Source organism: Salvia hispanica, chromosome 4 (assembly GCF_023119035.1).
Source record: "Salvia hispanica cultivar TCC Black 2014 chromosome 4, UniMelb_Shisp_WGS_1.0, whole genome shotgun sequence".
Taxonomy (NCBI): Eukaryota; Viridiplantae; Streptophyta; class Magnoliopsida; order Lamiales; family Lamiaceae; genus Salvia; species Salvia hispanica.
Genome location: NC_062968.1, coordinates 7,593,392 through 7,614,622, shown reverse-complemented (window position 1 = coordinate 7,614,622; position 21,231 = coordinate 7,593,392). Strand labels below are relative to the sequence as shown.

The window sequence follows — 21,231 nt, the reverse complement described above, 5'->3', positions numbered from 1 at the left end:
CAAAACTCTTTTCTTCTATATTACTATTTTTGGGAATGTGGCTTGGATGTAGGTACCCTGAAAATAAGAGGAATAAGCCCTTAGATATAAGAAAGATATAAGACAATAGAAATGGAAGAATATAATAGATAATAGATATTACTACTGTTAGAATTATTAAACTTATTACACTTAATTAGACTTATTAGACTTATGTCAGAAACATAACACTTCAACTAACTTAACTGTGCATTCTTTTGTAGGTGATTATTATTACATTCCAGATTCCAAATTCCATATTCCATATATGATAAAGGGTAATGACATGAAGGATGAAAAGGAAAACTACTAAATGACAGAGACATGGTAAATTTCAGGCATACCTTAGCATCATGAAAGACAGATTCTGTGCTGATATCTCTATTGTCATCCGGAAGACCTCCAAACACACGAACACAATAGACCTTGATGACAGAATTAGTAATGGCTGTATGGAGATTCTTGAGCAAGGTAACATAGGGGGCCATGGTGGACACTGATATATCACTGTAAGATAAATAGATAAAGTTCAGAATCATAAACATATAGACTAATACATATGCTTATTCTTTGCAGGTGCTAAGCATAAACATTCCATAAGATGAAGAAGAGAGGAAGGAAACTATAAAAAGTTGCTGACAATGAAGCTGAAACTACTCAAAAAAGGTGGTGATCAAAACACAAAAAAGAAGAAATAAAGAAATGACAGAGACAAAACACAGGTAAAATATATACAAAAGAAGTTCAGAAACTTCAATATAGTAGCTACAACTGAAATAGTAATATAGAAGAAAAGAGTTTTGTTGGAAAGAAATACCAAAAAGAACTATAGAAACTGCATGTAAGATTAGGAAGAAGAACTTAATAAGTTACAATTTTTTGAGTAGTTTCAGAAGTTCAGAATTCAGATGTACATAGGTGGGAGAAATAAACAATGGAACTACACCATACCAAAAGAACAATGGAACTGTATGATAGAGAAGGAGCTATTGCAGGGTGAGTTAAAGAGAGGTAGAAGAGAGTATTTATAGTGATTTGGTGAAGTTATTTAGCAAATAAATAATAAAAAAAAAATTACTTGGGAAACAGAAATAATGATAGCTGAGACCTTTCAAGTAATCAAATAAATGGAATAACCTGTTTCATTTCGATTACCAATAAATGCTGAAAATATAATATATATTAGTCTATAGAAATACTAAATATCCATATGCATATACGTATATACATATATTCAATAAATGTGAATTTTATGCTTTCTATATTATTTATTAGGAGCATTTATTGGGTCTAATGACAGCCATAATTAATGTCTATTAGTTAATGTTCCCCTATTAATAATGAACCTATTTTGCAGGGATACCAAAACAAATATATAAACCCTAATCTGAGAGGAGCCGCCCTACTTTCTAAGAAGGAAGAGAGAGAGCCAATGCTAGAACCAATAAGAATAGGATCCAGACAGAGGAGCCACGCCTATAAGCCTCTTCATCTCTGCAAATAGGTGGCTTTGTGAAGGAGAAGGAGAGAGAAAAATATAGGCAATGATTACAGAGAGAACCAAGAGAGAAGAAGAAGAAGAAACAACTTATAACAGGTAACTTATTCCATTTATTAGCTTAAATAAATACATTTTGCACATATAATGAATATAACCATAGCTTTATTTTGATTGCAGATTGCATATTGCAATATACATTAAGAGAAGAAGAGGATGAAGAATAATTTCCAATTATTGGTATGTGCATTAATGACAGTGACTGTTAATACCTATTTTAGTTCCAAATTAAGATTTTAATCAACAAATGATTACTACTGCAGATGTGTGAATTTTAATGGAAGAGAGATAAGAACAACAAAACAGGTAAAACTCTTCAATTACCTGATTTTAATACAATGCATATCTATTATAAATAACATTAAATGAATGATCTTTAGAAATGGAGCTTAACATAATTTATATAGCACATAGATAAATGGATAAATCAGCCTATCCAATTACGAATAAATGATTCCATAGAAGATATACAGATGCTATCCAATTCATAATTTTTACATTATTAAGATCTCATCAACTTCCTCCTTTGCATTTTCAGAGTTCTCTTTTGTGTCGTGTGTAAATATTGTGTGTGACTTTGAAACAATATTATGACTTTTAATTATGTTTTATGTGTGCATCTAATGTGTATGTTATATTTTGGACAGATTCCAACAAATTAGGTTATATGGTTGTCAGATTCGAATAAATTATGGTATATTTTGGACAGGAGCTTATGAAAAATATAATACTAACATTCTGTGATTTATTAATGAGGTGCTATTAAATTAATATGTTTAGTTTCCAATCGTTAATATTAGAAAATTTGAGAATATACTTATTCTAATGTATTTTTATACTTTTCAGGTAAATAAAGCTTTGGAAACAAATGAAGAACTGAATCTCAATCATTTTAGAAAAGTGGGATTTATTTGTTTAATACATGATGTAAAAAAGCAAAATATAGTGAACTGCACAAAACCAATCAAAATAAAGCTAAAAATATGCAATTAAGCCTAAAAACACAGCAGCATTGGAACCATAAATGATGGTAAAAATATTCACAAAAAAAACCAAGAAAAATACAAAATAGCAAAACTGCAGAAACTCATTTTCCCGCCAAAATGCTGCCAGGTGGCAGTCAAAAAAACTGGCACTTTATATATTAATAGATGTTTACAGAAATCTTAAGCAGAAAAAGGATAATATTAATAGTATACTCCCAATTGTTATCCAGAGGAAAAAATAAAATAAAAACACAAAGGGGCTCAAAAGCAAAGAATAAAGCAAGTAGTATTCCAAATAATTGCAATTCATGCAGCATGGCATAATTCATTGTACACTAACACAAAAACAACACACAAATGTGTGTGTTTAAAGTCAAGAAAACAGTCAATCAGAAGTAATATACTCCCTCCGTCCCATTAAATATGCAACATTTGATTTTCGGCACGGGATTTTATGTAGTGTTGTTTTGTGAGTTATTGAAGAGAGAGTAAGTAAGAGAGAAGAAAAAGTAGAGAGAGTATTGATACCATTTTTAGAAACGTTTCATTTTTAATGGGACAGACCAAAAAGGAAAACGTTTCATTTCAAATCTATCTATACATTTTCATGAAATTGCTTCAAAAATCCAGAGCAGAGTGCATGCTGCCACAAAGCATTAGATAAAAAATAACAGAGTGAACAATATTTCTCCGTGTCAATATTAACAGTTCTGTTCAGCTAATGTCAAGCACGCCCTGAAAGCAACGAAGAGTGGTGACGACAAAAATATCTCAATCAAGCCACTCAGTCCTTGTCACAGAAAAGAAGGATAACACCAAAGCAGGTTTAGTTCAACCACATTGGCATAAACGCATAATCATTGATCCAACTTTCTGGGGATGTTAACAACTCCTATTTGTGGAATACATTCGTCTTTAGCTGATATATACATAATCCTTATCTGAAGCCATACATGTTCATCAGTTATAAACTCATGTTGGAATAGTAATCCTTATTCATATCTTTCAATAAAAAGGATCAATTGAAACAAACATTACATCTATTAAAGTAACCAGATTACATAATCTTCAACAGAATACGAAGAAAATTAATCAACAGCATAATCCTGTACTTTACTACTGATTTTATTTATAACCCTAACTCTGCATTCAATATGAAAGACAGGATTCGTGATGGGAATAGCAGTGAAACAATTAATGCAGATGAAAAATTAGCAATAATAATTCAATTCTCCTACAATCAAGTTGATTCTGATATGTGATAGGCAATTTGAATAAGCGCGGGAGATGGAAAACTTAAATAAGTGGAGCATGGGTGCATGCAACACGGGAGAACAGAGGATTAAATCAACCATGAGCGCGGAGCATGAGAAGAATGTAGTTAGTTAGATAGTTGTGATGTTGTTATTTCCGTACATGCAGCATCTATATAAGCTGCCTTTCCTTTGTAAACAAATCATTATCGAATTAATGCAAAATAGCTTTTCCCCCTCCTCCTCTCATAGTGCTCTACGCATAGGTACTCTCTCGGTCGCCGTTCCGGTCTCCGGTGACCCTGACTTCGTACCAGATTCTTCTCAGTTCAAGCTACCAAACAAAAATGTGGAGTGACTATAACCAGAAAGAATCGCAATTGAAACAAAATGGCTGTCAAAAATCGAAATACAGAGAGGAGGAATTCAATGGAACGAACAAAAGGGGCTTTGGAAAAGAGATTGGACCAGATACCAAAAGACACATTCTAAAGTAAAAGAGAGTTTCAGCGGCTTTTTCGTCTTCGATGCATTCTTCAATTATCGCTCAAGCATAAAGCTATGATCGCCTTCACCAGCTTTTGATCCACAAATTATTTTTCCATCAATAAAGCTCTCATATATCGGTATCAATTGGGTGATTGTCGCGATCCAATGAAATTTGAAATCGAGAAGAAGACAAGAAAAAAAATGCAAAAGCAAAGCAGAGAACAAAATGAAATCAAAGCTTACAGCATCTCCAATGCTAGGACTTCCCACCATCCTGCCACGTATAAGGACTTCCACTGCACAATCTGTACTTCCCATCGCCCTTCCCGCAATAAAATAAAAATTCGCAAATTCACAAATATGCAATTTACGTTACAGAATTAAAATTCCAACGAGCCGTATATATAGAGTTTTTAAAAAAAATAAAATAAAATTGAAAAAATTGGGAAGTCCGCGCCGGACGTCCGCGACTCGCCACAATGGCGGACGTCCTGTCGCCCTTCCGCCAAAGACCGCGCCCCTCCCGCGTCCTCACAGGACGTCCGTGTCCATCCCTCCACACCTAATGGCGGACGTCCTGGGCGCCCTTCCCGGAAGCCTCTTCGACGTCCGACGAGAAGAGCGCCGTTGGAGATGCTCTTATCTCCGATTACACGAATAAAATGGGTTGTAGTTAAATGCAAATTCCAAACTATATAATCTGGACCAAGATTATAAAATAACATCAACAAAAAATATCTGACTGACACAGTATTAACATCGTGTTGATATCAAAATTTTAAAATTTTACACTATATTAACATCGTGTTGATATCAAAATTTTAAAATTTTACACTATATTAACACTGTTGAAGAGTTTGAAGTTCATACAATAGTTTATATTTTATTGCTATCCTTATAAAAATCGACATATACTTTTCCTAATATCTCAAACTAACATAAAAGAACTTATAAATAAAAAACACCCTTGAATTCCAATTTTCCTAATATATCTTCTACTAGAATAATATAAAATGGGATAAAATTTTAACTTCTCTAAATATCATTATTTTTAAAATTCAAATACAAAAAATAAAACGAAATGAATTATAATAAAATTTATGCTCAAACTTATTAATATACTTACTAACTATCTTAAATTGCTCATTCCTAATTATGTCAACAGCAGGGGCATGTTAGGGTGCCACCACCCCTTAAAATAATACCATACCACCATTCCTAGCCAATCATTTGTACACGTGGACGAATAATAAGCTGCCACGTGGCAAAAAAAAAAAAAATATCTGAAAAAAGACGGCCAATAATTTGTTGGTCTTTATCCAGCAATTTTTCTTGTCCAGCAATATCCGACACACTATACAACAATCTATAGATTGTTGTGTAGTGTTTGTAATATTGATGTGTAGCGTTTATAATATTGTTGTATAAGTGGTGTCACGGTGTCACTTTAAGAGAGGTTGTCATTTTAACACAAACATATTTTAACATCTATAATAAAAGTTGTTGACATTTTTAATTATAACAACTGATCTCATCGAATTTATTGTTTTTCTCTTCATTTTATTGTTTTTCTACTTATATTGCCATATGTTTGTTTTATAAGTTGAGTTCGTATAAGCATGACTTCATACAATTTAATTAGGAATGTAACAATTCATTTTACACAAACCCTGTGCCGCGTGTAGTTTCTCTTCATTTTATTATTTTTCACATTTTTATTATGTAAAAATACAATATAGGAGTAATTATTTTTCTATTTATGTATTGCTCATAATCAATTATTTTAAAAATATTGATTATATTCAACAAAATTTTATCATTCATTTTATTTATTTCTACTCTTATACTAATTACTCTCTCCGTCCCAAAAGAATATGAACTTTGGCTTCGATATAGATTTTAATGCAAAGTTGGTAAAGTAAGAGAGAGGTAGAGAGAAAAAGTAATTAAGTATTGTTTGTAGAGAATGAATCCCACCTCATTAGATAGAAAAGAGTTTCCAAAATTAGAATGTGCTTTGTGAGACGGACTAAAAAGGAAAGAGTGCATGTTTTTGTAGGACGGAGAGAATATTTTTTGAAAAGACCATCATTTTATTATTGTTCACAATTTTATTATACTACTACACTGATAGAAATGTGGATAGTTTTATAAAGAAAGGGCTAAAATTCCAACTTTTCCTACATTAATAAAATATGACTATCTTTGAAGTATTGATTATTTAAAAGTATAAATAAAATTAATACATAAAACTGAAAATAAAATTATATATTATTTCAAATATTATAATAAAAATGTACTCCCTCCGTCTCATAAAAGATGTCACACTTTCCTTTATAGTTTGTCCCACAAAAGATGTCACATTTCCCTTTTGAAAAAAGTTCTCTCTCACATGAATATAAAAATTATATTTTCTCTCTCCATTTAACACACAAAACAAAACCTCCTAAAATCTCATGCCGTCCCACAAGTGTGACATCTTTTGTGGGACGAAGGGAGTAATAAATAACAATAAAAGGAAGAAAAATATTTATTCAAAATGACACAGATATTGTGTAAATTGATATATTGTGGGTGAATTGTTTTAGTAAAATTGATGTAGAAACAAACAAATACCAAGTACTCCCTCCGTTTCACTATAGTTGAGTCATTTTTCCATTTTGGGAAGTTTCTTCATAGTTAGTCATTTCCATATATGGTAACTTTTTTCTCTTTCTTACTTTACTCTCTCTTACTTTATTCTCTCTACTTTATTCACTTTATACTTTATTCTCTCTACATTTTCTTCGCTCTTACTTTTTTATCTATTTATTTAACACACTCAACATCCCTTTCTTAGACTCCGTGCCCAAAAGTTTCGCCTCAACTATAGTGAAACAGAGGGAGTAGAAACAAATGGATACTACATGTTATTGAGATTGAGGCAGATGGGAGAGACTTAGCGGTGACGTGGATCCATGTAATTCATGATCCATTTCCCAAGGAATTATCCATTTGTAATGTTTGATCTAGATATTTTTGTGTGATTGATTTTCAATTTTTCAATAAAAACAAAAGGATAAAAAGAAACTCAACCATAAAATGGACTATAGGATGAACAAGAAAGGAAATAACATTGGATAGGGTGAAAATTGGAATACAAAGTCATTGATTAAGCAAGTTAAGGCACTTAAAACATAACTAACATGCATAATGCATTCATGGCGAGATCTTCAAGGCAACCACAATCCTCAAAGCATACCTCTACTTGATCCATGCTTGACTAGCACTTGATGGAAATCACATACTTGAACTAGCAATTGATGGATTCAAGCAACCTATGACTAGGAATTGGATAGGAACCCTCTTCAAGAGGAACAAATCTCTCAAGCATCTAATTTCATCCAAGTCTATCTATGAAAAAAGAGGAAATATACTATTTAAGGCTTGGGTGACCCGCTGGGGCAGAATGGGGTCCGAAAATGACACCTCTCAGGGTAGAACTTTTCTGCACTGCGCAGCTTTCGTAAATCATAACTCCTTCCACCGGATTCTGATTGAGGCATGCAATGTACCCATGCGAAGCTCTTTCGAATACAAAGACATTGGTTGCATTTTCAGAGGATTTGGACTTCATATTAATAGGATGATCACAGGTTGAATCCAGCTGTATGTAAAATCCTCGATGCACGGCTTCCATGATCGTATCATGCGGACAAGAGCGAATCATAGAATGATTATTATTAAATCTGAAAAATAATGAAGATAGTGCAGAGGGGAATAAAAAGTAAAGAATTTGACAAAAATGTTGCTAGAAGAACTTTTACAATATTTCATGACTTCTTTTCTTTTTGTATGCTTTGATTTTGAAGTTATTTTTGTTGACAATCATGTCTTTCCTTTATTTAGAAACTAGGCCTACTCTATCCACGTATACTTCGCTGGTGAATGGATTCTACAAGGCCAGGAATTTGTTAGAGGCTAGCAAGGTCGTTAAGATGATGATGGATGAGCATTGTTGATCCGTGGGATGATGATGGATGAGCATTGTTGATCCGCGACGGATTTTACATGTTTTTTGGGCTAGTCTTGTTTGAAAAAAAAGGCTCAAAATAGGCCAAGAGTGCAAAGTGCAAAAGTTAGGAGTTGGAAAATAGAATCGAGCCAAGAACCCACTGAGGTCTCACTGTGTGAACCCATCAGTTTGCTGGAAATACACTGACGAGCTAAAGGAAGTCAATGGACCACTAACTTCGCAGACGTTCCAACTCATCGGTTTGCTGAGATCTCTTCGTGAAACAAGCAAACAGATGTAACCTTTACATACCACCCGCCGAACGATCCACTGTCAATGCACGAAGGGCTAGAGACACTCCAACGGGACGCTGACTCTTCTGGGTGCAAACCCATCGACCTACTGGAACGTGACAGAGGGATTTGCCCTGATTTCTTGTCTTTTCAGATCTCATTCCAACTATAAAGACACTCAAAGTTTGTTTTCTATTTATACTAGTATCAACCTTGTGCGTTGCACGGCTTATTGATTTTTCTTCATATTAACTTTATATTGTAAAATAATTTTGTGAAAAGATAAATATTATTGTACGAAATTTAATATTGCCAATTCGAATTGAAGGATGATATAAAATCGGCCTATTTCCGGCATCATATCCATAGTCAGCGCATGCGTCATAGTCAGCAGTTCCAGCTCCGTGTCAAGGTCATGTGACTTGGACAAAAACAAACGAAGTGGCTTAGAAAAATCTTTTTTGTCGATAACCTCAGACCAATCAATCGAATATTGATTAATACATAATTGATCGAATACTATTTGAAAATGGCTCTTTAGCTCAGAAACGAAATGTTCATCCTTGTTTCTCCCTTATGGAGTCATGCCAATTTCAACAAATACACCATTTACATCCTTGTTTCTATAAGATTTTTTGCTAGTAGTTGGTTCTTACACTCACTGTTAATGTAGCATCTTCCGTCTCAGTTTCACTCACTCTTTATATTAGTCACAACAGCCCCTTGTCCTTCCTCGCTCACCGAACTTTTGATGACTCAGAAGTATGTTAGGATGTAGATCATCGAGGAAGGTAAATTCCATCGTTTCTTTTTTTTTTTTTGTCTATGGTAAGATCACATATTAGGAACATAATAATCACACAAAGAACTCTTTATATTAGTCACAACAACCCCTTGTCCTTCCTCTCTCACCGAACTTTTGATGACTCATAAGTATGTTAGGATGTAGATCATCGAGGAAGATAAATTCCATCGTTTCTGTTTTCTTTTTTCTATGGTAAGTGCTTAAAATAGATGATCATAGAAAATTCAATGATAAAACAAAGAAAATGCAATGAGAAAGTGAAATATAAACTAGAAATGATACCATAACATACCTTTAAATATATGAAATTTTGCCAATTTGGGGAAGTTAATTACCATGGGAGGAAGTAATTATAATGTAAGATGTGTGAATATTTGGTGTGTGAATATTTGGAGTAATGAGATGAGTATAGGGCATATATATACTGAGAAATTGGTTGCAAAATTTGAGGAGTGGAATCGCATAAAGAGAACCAAAATTAGGGAAAGTTTGGATACCTTAATTCTCTGTTTATAACGGTTAGATTTGTGGGTAAGCATTATTAATCAAGGAAACGAAGCCTGAGCAATCAGTTATAAACGATGAGTTAGACTCCACCAAAATAGATTCTAGTAAGCAAATACTGTCCTCATGTTTTTGATCTGCAGTGTTCCTTTCATTGGTAACGTGATTGCGTTGTTTCGTTTCTTGTTAGGGAGAAGAAAAGAAACACGGAGTGAGAAGAACATTAGCTTGAATATTCTTCAGAAGTACTTGTCCGGAGCCTCAAAGATGCTGCAAGTAGTTTTGGTGGTGAGTGATTGTTTTTCTTTTGGGTATCAACTATCAATTGATATAATTGTTGCATAATTATAGCGAGTAGAGAAATTGTCAAATACAATTTCCATACTTGGAAAGTATTGATCAAACCTTACATGTTTTTGTCCTAAATCTTTGAAGTCTGACTTACGACTTTCAAAAGGATATGCAGGCAACATGGATGCTCAGTTTCCGCAGAATAAAAAAGGTCGATCGGTCTTTGAAGAAGATACGAGGCATGCTTAAATCTGTTCCGAGTATAGATCTACGTTGTGGTAGAAATCTTTTGCTGACCGGACGAACTAATTTGTTCAAACAATCAAATGTCATTGTCCAAACCTCAGCTGCTTGTGAGGTCATTGATGTCGAAAGGGAAGAAGAATGTCTTCTAGATATGGAAGATGTATCGAACCACGACGTTTGTGATGGATCCAAGTTGGCTGCATCAGACATGGGTTGAATCTGTTGGAATCGTGGTCCGGTCAATGCAATTTGACGGATCATTCAAGTGACGAAATATTTAATTTTGATAAAATTAAATAATTTAAAATCGATCTACGCTCCGAGTAGATGATTATGGTATATTCATTTTCTCTAAATCGATTCCCGGTGAGTGAGAAATAATATATCAAAGAATGTCACGATATATGAAGATATATAATTAATTAATTAATTTTGGACGCGTAGATAAAACAATGTGGCAATTGAGCATAGAGAGAAAGCTTCGTAGAATGCATGCACATTGATCGGGTTGTCCAGATACATTTCTGGAATGAACAACTACGTGAGAGGTGTCTAGATACATCCATCCAGGTTCATCCTCCATGGTTGACGTTTGTAACGTCTGTAACGGCTAGTAACCTCCGGCGGTTACAATCTAGCCATCATGACACTCATTATGAGTGTTGACTCCATCAATTCAAATGAGTGGGCTTGGCCTATAAATAGGCATGCATACTCTTGCATTCTCTACACCATTTACAAGCATTCTAGAAGGCATAAGCTCTCTCCCTCTCTTGCATTGTTCTTCTGTCGAAGCTCTGCCCTCTCCTCCATCCAGTTCGTCGGAGCTCTGCTGATAGCGGTTCTACTTCACGTAGCCGTTTTATCTTTGGGGACGAAACGCCAATCCGAAGAGCACTACCGGGGCGTAACTCGTCTTGCGGAAAGAGGACTCCTCGACTCGGCTAACAACTGTTCACGGTTTATTTGTTTCGATTTCAATATTGTAATTTCATTTCAGTTTTCCATTTACATTCCTTCTTTGGGTTGTATTATGCCCGGCTAGTGTTTATCTCTTGTAATCCAGAAACCAACAATCGCAAGACGAGATACGACTTGCCTTTGAAGGGATTTGGACCTATAACCTGAAACTAAAACTTTCGAAACTTTAAACACCTTTGCTTGGAGATGTCGACTGAATCCAATACTGCTGCTGCCACCACTCCGGCCACCACCGCCGCCATCATTTCCTCCACTATGGCATCCACCACGATTGTAACAGCCCGGATTTCTAGGGTATAATAAATACGGCGACTGCTACCAAGGCGGACTTAAAAGCAATAAGAACATAGGCTAGGGTTTCATTTAAAGAGATTTGGCCAAGGTATTAAACGAACTATCAAAGAAATAAGTCAACGGTTTAACCAAGAAAATCAATGAAGAATATATACCATAAACTATGATCAAAAGTCAAGGGTTTGACATAAATTCAACAAAAGCACAATATGTCTCGATCTTCTAATTCAAAAGGAATAAGTTCAAAACAACCAAATGATACTAATAAGTTTCAAAAAAATTCAGCGGAAGCAACCAAAAGAAAGTGAAGCTATGTATGAAGACACAACTACACTCGAAGTTCAAAATATCCATCTTATTTTATTAATGTGCTCAACACCCGCCACCGCTCGTCGCCGTTCAACCTGCACATAAGGAAAACACATGCATGGAATACTCAGTGAACTTGTTGCCAAAACATTTTAATAGTTATGCCACCCTTACCATAGTGAACTCGAGTTTTTGCAATTTATCAAAATAAAGATCATCGAGTATCACAAAAATATTTTCATAGACTGGCCAGTCAAACAAACTCCCCAATTTCCTCATCAATTTCCACAATCACAACATTTCCATGGTGCGACGAAAGTGTGGCCACACTTTTCGCCCACGAGACCGGCCGACTAGCAAGGACGGCTCCCGATCCCACCGTGTACACTAGCCTGGTAGGGTTTGCGGCCCTACTCAGACACGAATTCGTTTATACATATCCATAGCCCTATAGCCCAATGGAGCGAACTCTCAAACTGGGCATCATGCGCACAACATCATCAAAACAATCACAGGCATGGCATAACAGTTTAAACCACCCTTATCTCTCCACTTTCATAAATTTGCAACATAAAAGAGTTTAAAAATAAAGCCCACCTTGACTGCTTAGATTTCAAGTATGTTTCTCTCTTTTGTTATCCTGCTTCGCAACCGAGGTTTCACCTTTTCTTGCTAAAACGAACGGTAGAAACAAAGTAGGGACTTGATTCTTCAACGATTCTTGAGGCTCAAACTCTAATTCTTCTCAAAAGATGAAGAATTATTGGAGAAAAGTAGAAGAAAATTGAGAGAGAGTGGAGAGAGAGGAGTGGCATGTGATATGGGGTGGGGGCGATTTTTTGGGGGTCTAGGGTTAGGTTTTGCTCCTACTTATAGGGTTCAATAAAATCTCTAGGTAATTAAATAGAATATTTGGGAAGATTTGATTCTCCTTAATTAAATAAATAAATAAAGATTTGGAGAGATATGGTGGGAGAGATTGGCGTCAATATTGATTAGGAATAAGGGGATTTCGAAATCTTAGGCTATTTAATTAGCCTATGATTTAATTTAGATATTTCACGGAGTAGAATAAAATATCACGGAGCAGAATAAAAATAATAATTCTCCCACTAAAAATAGGGAATAGGCGTTAATATTGATTCCTCCATAAGGAATCAATTCCAAATATTAATTAAAATAAGATATGGCAAGATCTCCTTGAGATATGGTAAGATTTGCTAGAATATTTATATTTATTCATGGAAGAGAATAAATAAGGGATCAAATAATATAATTAAATATTCTCCTCTCCCATAAATAGGAGATTTTCAAAAATCTCCTTATAATAGGCATGGGGGTCGAAATTTCATGAAGGAAAATAAGGAAAAATCGGACTTTGGATTTAATATAGGTAATTATCTCAAGCAATAATTAAATCCAAGAAAAATAGAATTCCTTCTCCAATAGTAGTAGGGATCCAAAATTTCAAATAAATAAATATTGATCCTATTAAATCCACTCATCCCTTAGGTAAATAATTCACCACAATATTATCAACAATATTGACTATTTAATTTAATCTCAACTCCAATTCGCAATTAGGTCACAAGGAATCATGCAATAAATCACTCATCATTTAATTCACGTCTCCCACGTCATCAATAGTATTAAATAAAAATTTTACGGCTCTAAAATTAGGGTTCGAAATTTCGGGATGTTACAACGATGATGCCAACTCCCGGGCTCTATCCATCTTCATCAACAACCCCTTGGGTGTATACTAATACCCATGGGCTCATTGGTGGATCCACCTCGAGTGGGTCGGTTGGTTCCACTTTTAGTGGTTCCTTCGGATCCTTTAATGGATCGAGTGTTGGGGCCTTCGGGTCTCACACGAATGCTGGGACCTTCGAGTCTCACGCGACTGCTGGGGCCTTCGGGTCTCATGCGAGTGTTGGAACCTTCGGGTTCAACACGGGTATTGGCTCCTTCGGGACCAGTGCGACCATGACGGGCTCTATGCCCAACATGAATGGTGGGGGCCCTATGCCCAACCATGTTGTTGGCTCCTTCGGGGGCAACGTGAATGGTTCCTTCCAAGGACCAAGTGCGGCACCTTTGGCATCTAGAATGGTGTCACCCGCCGAGAAGCCACCTAAATTTGGAGGATCTGACTTCAAGAGGTGGTACCAAAAGATGTTGTTCTATTTGACAACATTGGGCGTCGCCAACTTCCTCACGGAGAACGAGCCGCCGGCGCCAAGTGATCAAGAGACGAGGCTCGATATCTTGGCGGACTATGAAGCATGGCACAAAGGAGATTATCTTTGTAAAAATTTTATTCTAAGTGCATTAGATGATAGTTTGTACAATGTATACTCCCTTGCAACCACATTCAAAGAGAGGTGGGAAAGCCTAGAGAAAAAGTACAGTATCGATAATGTTGTAGGTACTGAAGACGTTGTAGTATCCAAATTTACGGACTACAAAATGGTCGACTCTAGACCAGTCATGGAACAAGTTCGAGAGTTCCAAATGATCATCCACGGACTCGTGGCTGAAGGGATGATTTTGTCCCGACAACTTTGTGCGGTGCATACTCATCGAAAAGCTTCCTCCTAGCTGGAAGGACTTCAAGCACTATCTCAAGCACAAACGAAAGAAGATGAGTCTTGAAGACTTGATCCTGAAGCTGCGCATTGAAGCGGATGTGCGCAAGATCGATCAAAAGGCTAATGACTTTAACCCACTTGATGCCAAAGCCAACTTGTTGGAGAGGGGCGGTCCCTCCAACAAACGCCCTCGCCCAAATCAGAAGGACAAGAGGAAGGGAAAGAAGCCTGCAAAGGAATTTGAAGGCGAGTGCTTAAAGTCTGGCAAAATTGGCCACTTTGCCAAAGACTGTTGCAGCAGGAAGAAGAAGCCGGCAGCCCACGTCGTTGAGAAAGAGTTCAAGGACTGGAATGAAGATGACCTCGTTGCCGTGGTCACTGAAGAAGTCAACATTGTTGACAACAAAGGCGGCTGGTACATCGACACCGGCGCTACGGCTCATGTCTGCTCAGATAGGAGCAAGTTTGCCTCCTACACTGCTGTTGAAGGGAGGAAGATCAACATGGGGAATCAAGCATCGTCCGAGGTCCTCGGCATTGGCAATGTGATACTCATGATGACGTCTTGCGTCACGATCACTTTGAAGGATGTGTTGCATGTCCCAGACATCCGCAAGAACCTAGTGTCAGGATCAATACTAGTTAATAAGTGGTTTAAACTTATATTCGAGTCTGATAGGTTTGTTTTGTACAAGTTTGGGAAGTCCCTCGGAAAAGGTTATGTAACCGACGGACTTTTCAAGCTTAGTGTGGCTACGCGCCTTGTTTCAAAGCCTTTAGCTAACAATAATAATAAAGCATCTACTTCCTCTTATTTGACCGAGTCTTCAAATTCTAAAGCCGTGAAAAGATTAGTAAATTTAGATTTACTAAAGGCAATTGATGTGGATACCCAAGACAAATGTGAAATATGTCTTGAGGCGAAAATGACTTAGTTACCGTTTCACTTAGTTGAACGAAAAACAAAACCCCTTGAATTAATTCACACGGATGTACGTGATTTAAGATGGTGCAAACTAGAGGTGGTAAAAAGTATATTACTTTTATAGATGATTGCACAAGATATTGCTACATTTATCTTTTAAGAAGTAAAGATGAAGCAATTGAAGCGTTCAAAAATTATAAGAACGAGGTTGAGAATCAACTTGGTTGTAAAATCAAAGCGATTCAAAGTGATAGAGGAGGCGAGTATGTAGCCCCGTTTGTGGAGTTATGCAACGCAAGTGGTATAATTCATCAAACAACAGCTCCATATTCACCACAATCTAATGGTGTAGCAGAACTTAAAAATCGAACTCTAAAAGAGATGATCAATGCGTTGCTACTGAGTTAGCATTACCCCAGAACATGTGGGGGAGACTATTTTGACAACCAACTATATCCTATACAAAATCTCACTCAAAGGAAAAGACATCACTCCTTATGAGTTGTAGGAAGGAAACCATCCTACAAATACCTCAAAGTGTGGGGGTGTTTGGCGAAGGTGATGGTTCCCCCGCCCAAGGAAGTCACAATTGGACCTAAAACGGTTGATTGTATCTTCATTTGATATGCACTTAAGAGTAGTGCATATAGATTTGTTGTTCACAAGTCTGAAATATCGACTATTACAGTAGGAACAACAATCGAGTCAAGGAATGTCGTATTTCTCGAAAATACGTTTCCTTGCAAGGGTTTGTAGTACCTGGACAAAGAAAAAGGTATGCAAACTCGTAAAGTCCCTATATGGATTGAAGCAAGCGCCGTTACAATGGCACTTGAAATTTGATAGTGTAATGCTATCAAATGGGTTTAAAATCAACGAGTGTGAAATATGTGTCTACATTAAAAGCACTGATAACGGGTACGTTATAGTGTGTCTTTACGTTGATGACATGTTAATCATGGGTAGTAACACTCAAGTGATTAACGAGACAAAGACCATGTTAAAGAGAAACTTTGACATGAAAGACATGGGTCTAGCCGATGTAATTCTTGGAATGAAAATTCTAAGAGCATCCGATGGAATCATCTTAACCCAATCTCATTATGTTGAGAAGATATTGAAGAAATTCAATGCCTACGATGGCACGCCGGTTAAGACTCCAATTGAACTCAATGTTCATTTGAGCAAAAATAAGGGCGAACCCGTTGAACAAGAAGAATATGCACAGGTCATTGGGTGAATTATGTACTCGAATAATTGCACTCGGTCGGACATTGCTTGTGTCGTGAACAAGTTGAGTCGTTACACGAGCAATCCAAGCAAAGAGCATTGGAAAGCTCTTGTAAGGGTTTTAAGATATCTAAAGCATACTCAAAATCATGGGCTACACTTTACAAGATACCCCCCGGTACTTGAAGGGTACTGTGATGCGAATTGGATATCCGACAATAAGGACTCACTTTCAACAAGTGGATACGTCTTTACTATTGGGGGTCGTGTTGTCTCGTGGAAATCCACGAAACATACATGTATAGCCCGTTCAACCATGGAATCGGAATTCATAGCTTTAGATAAAGCTATGGAAGAAGCCGAATGGCTTAAGAACTTCCTTGAGGATATTCCAGGTTGGTGTAAGCCAGTGCCTCTAGTGTTGATTCACTGTGATAGCCAAGCCGCTATAGGGAGGGCAAATAATGGCTTCTATAATGGTAAGTCTCGACATATTCGCCGACAACATAATACCGTAAGATATTTGATCACAACAGACGTGATTACAATTGACTATGTGAAGTCAATAGATAATCTAGGGGATCCGCTAACCAAAGCGTTTAACGGTGATCAAATGAATAAGTTGCTAGAGGGAATGAGTTTGAAATCCACAAACTAAAGAATTGTAATAGGTAATGACTGGAGATCCCAAGAACTTGGTTCAATCGGAAAACAAAGCTATGAGAGTTCGTGTGAAACACTCATCTACATCTATTCTCTAGAGAGCAATAGAGTGTTGAAAGCTTGTCTTGTGGTGAGGCTAAGTCTATGACTTTTAATGACTCCTAAGGATCTCAAGGAGATTGAGTTCTTAAAGAGACCGAGTAGGACAAGATACTCGGAGTAGGAATCACTTATGTAAGTGTGAAGTGTGGCCGCTTCAAATTACACACTTATGAATCTAAAGTGGTTTTCAAGGCCGCAAAGGACACAAAACGTGAGAACGGATGAGGTTGAGGTGTTTAAGTGTTAATACCATTGTCTTGGTCAGTGGTGGAGCCATGGTGGGGCCAGGGGGCCCTTGGGCCCCTCACCCATTCAAAGTTTCCCTCTATATTATATATGAATGCAATGCTTAACAATTGCTAATATAGGCCAGATGGTTTGGTTGTTAGTGCAGCTTAAGGAACCAGGATCGATCCCCTCTCTCTCCATTTTGATGGAAATGGTTTTCCACTCCTATTTGGATTTTATAATTTGTTTCGAATAAATAACTCTGTTTTATAATCATAAAGAAAGATATTCATAATTTAATAAATAAGTATGGAGTATTTCTTTAATTTATACCTTATTATAAAAATAAAAGTACATAAATATAGTAATATCTAGAATTATTTATCTCATTATCCACAATTGTTTATTACTGTCCGAGCTATTTCCTCACCACTTACACAGAAAATGATTTCTTGTATGCATTTTGTTATAAAAAAATAAAAATACATAAATATATACTCCCTCCTTCCCACTATAAGTGAGGTATTTCTATTCGGCCATTATTTTGCAAAATTGATAGTAGTAATAAATAGTTAGGGTGAAGAGAAAGTAAAGCAAGTTTATTATCATCTTTGCAAAATAACAGCCGAAAAGAAACGCCTCACTTATAGTGAGACCGAGTAACATTTATCATTGTTTATCTCATTATCCATTCTCTCATACACAATTCTTTATTATTTATGTCCGACCTATTTTCGCACCACTTACCCTGAAAACATTCACCAAATCGTAACAGTAATTTGGGCCCCCCGGGATTAAAATCCTGGCTCCGCCACTGGTCTCGGTGCACGCCGTGGGGGACTAGTTCAAAGCATCGCGCTACTAGGCCGCCTGTGTATCCGATGGCGTTAACTATGGAAGGTTCAAAGCTAAAAACTAACTATCCTTATGCTTATATACCTCTCGAGGGTTGAGCTTGTGTCTGCATGCATTTGCATTTGGTTATTTCCACTCATGTGGGGGATTGTTGGAATCGTGGTCCGGTCAATGCAATTTGACGGATCGTTCAAGTGATGAAATATTTAATTTTGATAAAATTAAATAATTTATAATCGATCTACGCTTCGAGTAGATGATTGTGGTATATTCATTTTCTCTAAACCGATTCCCAGTGAGTGAGAAATAATATATCAAAGAATGTCACGATATATGGAGATATATAATTAATTAAATAAATAATTAATTAATTTTGGACACGTAGATAAAACAATGTGGCAATTGAGCATACGGAGAAAGCTTCGTAGAATGCATGCACATTGATCGGGTTGTCCAGATACATTTCTGGAATGAACAACTACGTGAGAGGTGTCTAGATACATCCGTCCAGGTTCATCCTCCATGGTTGACGTTTGTAACGTCTGTAACAGCTAGTAACCTCCGACGGTTACAATCTAGCCATCATGACACTCATTATGAGTGTTGACTCCATCAATTCAAATGAGTGGGCTTGGCCTATAAATAGGCATGCATACTCTTGCATTCTCTACACCATTCACAAGCATTCTAGAAGGCATAAGCTCTCTCCCTCTCTGGCATTGTTCTTCTGTCGAAGCTCTGCCCTCTCCTCTATCCAGTTCGTCGGAGCTCTACTAATAGCGGTGCTGTTTCACGTAGCCGTTTTATCTTTGGGGGCGAAACGCCAATCCGAAGAGCACTACCGGGGCGTATCTCGTCTTGCGGAAAGAGGACTCCTCGACTCGGCTAACAACTGTTCACGGTTTATTTGTTTCGATTTCAATATTGTAATTTCGTTTCAGTTTTCCCTTTACATTCCTTCTTTGGGCTGTATTATGCCCGGCTAGTGTTTATCTCTTGTAATCCAGAAACCAACTGAATCTTGGAGGAGTTAAGACTTTTTTTCTGATCTGTTGGACCACTGGCCGAAAAATCATTTTTTTTGTTTCAGATATACCGCTGGGTCAGTTAATTTTGGTCCACTGTCAACGACGATGAAACTAATTTAGTTTTTTCAGAACACTGATATGTGTGATAGTTGTATTTTTAATTTTGTAGTTTCAATTGCTAACAAATACTCCCTCCATCCCAACTTAAGAGTCATGTTTTGTCATTTTCATCCGTTCCAATTTAAGAGTCATATTTCACTTTTACCTAAAAAGGCTCACATTCCATCAACTTATTTCACTCACATTTTATTATAAAAATAATATATATATATATACATATATATATATAGAGGAGTGATCAAGGTCTAACTAATTTTAAGTGTATAACTAGAGAATAAATCTCAGCCACATATCTTAATACTCCAAATTAATCCTATGGTTTAAACAAACTTTCAAAATTTTATGAGAAAATACTTGTCTAAGGGCATTTTTGGAATTCAATATTTCAACATGAATTAATCAAATTTATAATCATCCATCGTGAGTTTATCGTCAAAATCTTCCCAAATCATTCTCCAATCTGAACCAAATTTAGCTTAGGATTTCTTCCAAAAATATGAAATTCCCGATCTGAATCAAATTCAAGCGCGATTTCTCAGATCTGAACCAAATTCAGCTTCGTTCTGATTGAATTCAAGCGCGATTTTCTCAAATCTGATTGGATCGATCAGCGCGAATTAGTTTGGATCGATTAGCGTGATTTGATTCTGATTGAATTCATCACAACTGATCAAATTCGCTCCGGATTAACCAACGCAATTTGATTCCTTCATCGCGACGTCTGGACTCCTTCAAATGGATTCAATTCCGATACATTCATCGGAAGATTATTTTGATTCTGATTCCTCTTCATCGGGAGAGGAAGGAGAAACTGAATCTAAAGGTAATTATCAATTATTATCAATTAAGTGTTGTTGCTCAGCATGATTAGATCGTGTATGATGTGAAAAAACGTTAGAGTGAACTATATGTGACGAACAGTGAAGTAAATATGCTCTATATTGAAGTAAATATTGTTTGTATTGAAGTATATTATTCATTACAGTGAAGTATAACATAATTAAAGTGAAGTATTCCAGTGTTAGCGTAAAGTGTTTGTGATTCATGGTTAAAGTGAAGTAAAACATGGTTAGAGTGAAGTATTCATGTGTTATAGTGAAGTGTCTTTCATCTATGATTGTAGTGCTCTGTTTTTCCATTCAGTGAAGTAAAACAAGGTTAGAGTGAAGTAAAACATGGTTAGAGTGAAGTAAAAAATGGTTAGAGTGAAGTGTCTGTCATCTATTCTTGTAGTGCTTTGTTTTTCCATTTCAGTGAAGTAAAACATGGTTAGAGTGAAGTATTCTAGTGTTATAGTGAAGTTTCTGTCATCTATGATTGTAGTGCTCTATTTTTCCATTCAGTGAAGTAAAACATGGTTAGAGTGAAGTAAAACATGGTTAGAGTGAAGTAAAACATGGTTAGAGTGAAGTGTCTGTGTAGTGCTTTGTTTTTCCATTTCATTGATGTAAAACAAGGCTAGAGT

The 21,231-nt window shown here is 36.3% G+C and overlaps 1 long non-coding RNA gene across 1 annotated transcript; it reads left to right on the top strand.

Annotated features, from left to right (window-relative positions):
* Positions 1-262: 262 nt before the first annotated feature.
* On the top strand, positions 263-2,702 carry LOC125217905. The gene is made up of 6 exons (XR_007175836.1): positions 263-489; positions 595-740; positions 1,376-1,615; positions 1,697-1,756; positions 1,840-1,882; positions 2,423-2,702. It is a non-coding gene; the product is annotated as an uncharacterized LOC125217905 (long non-coding RNA).
* The last annotated feature ends 18,529 nt before the right edge of the window (positions 2,703-21,231 follow it).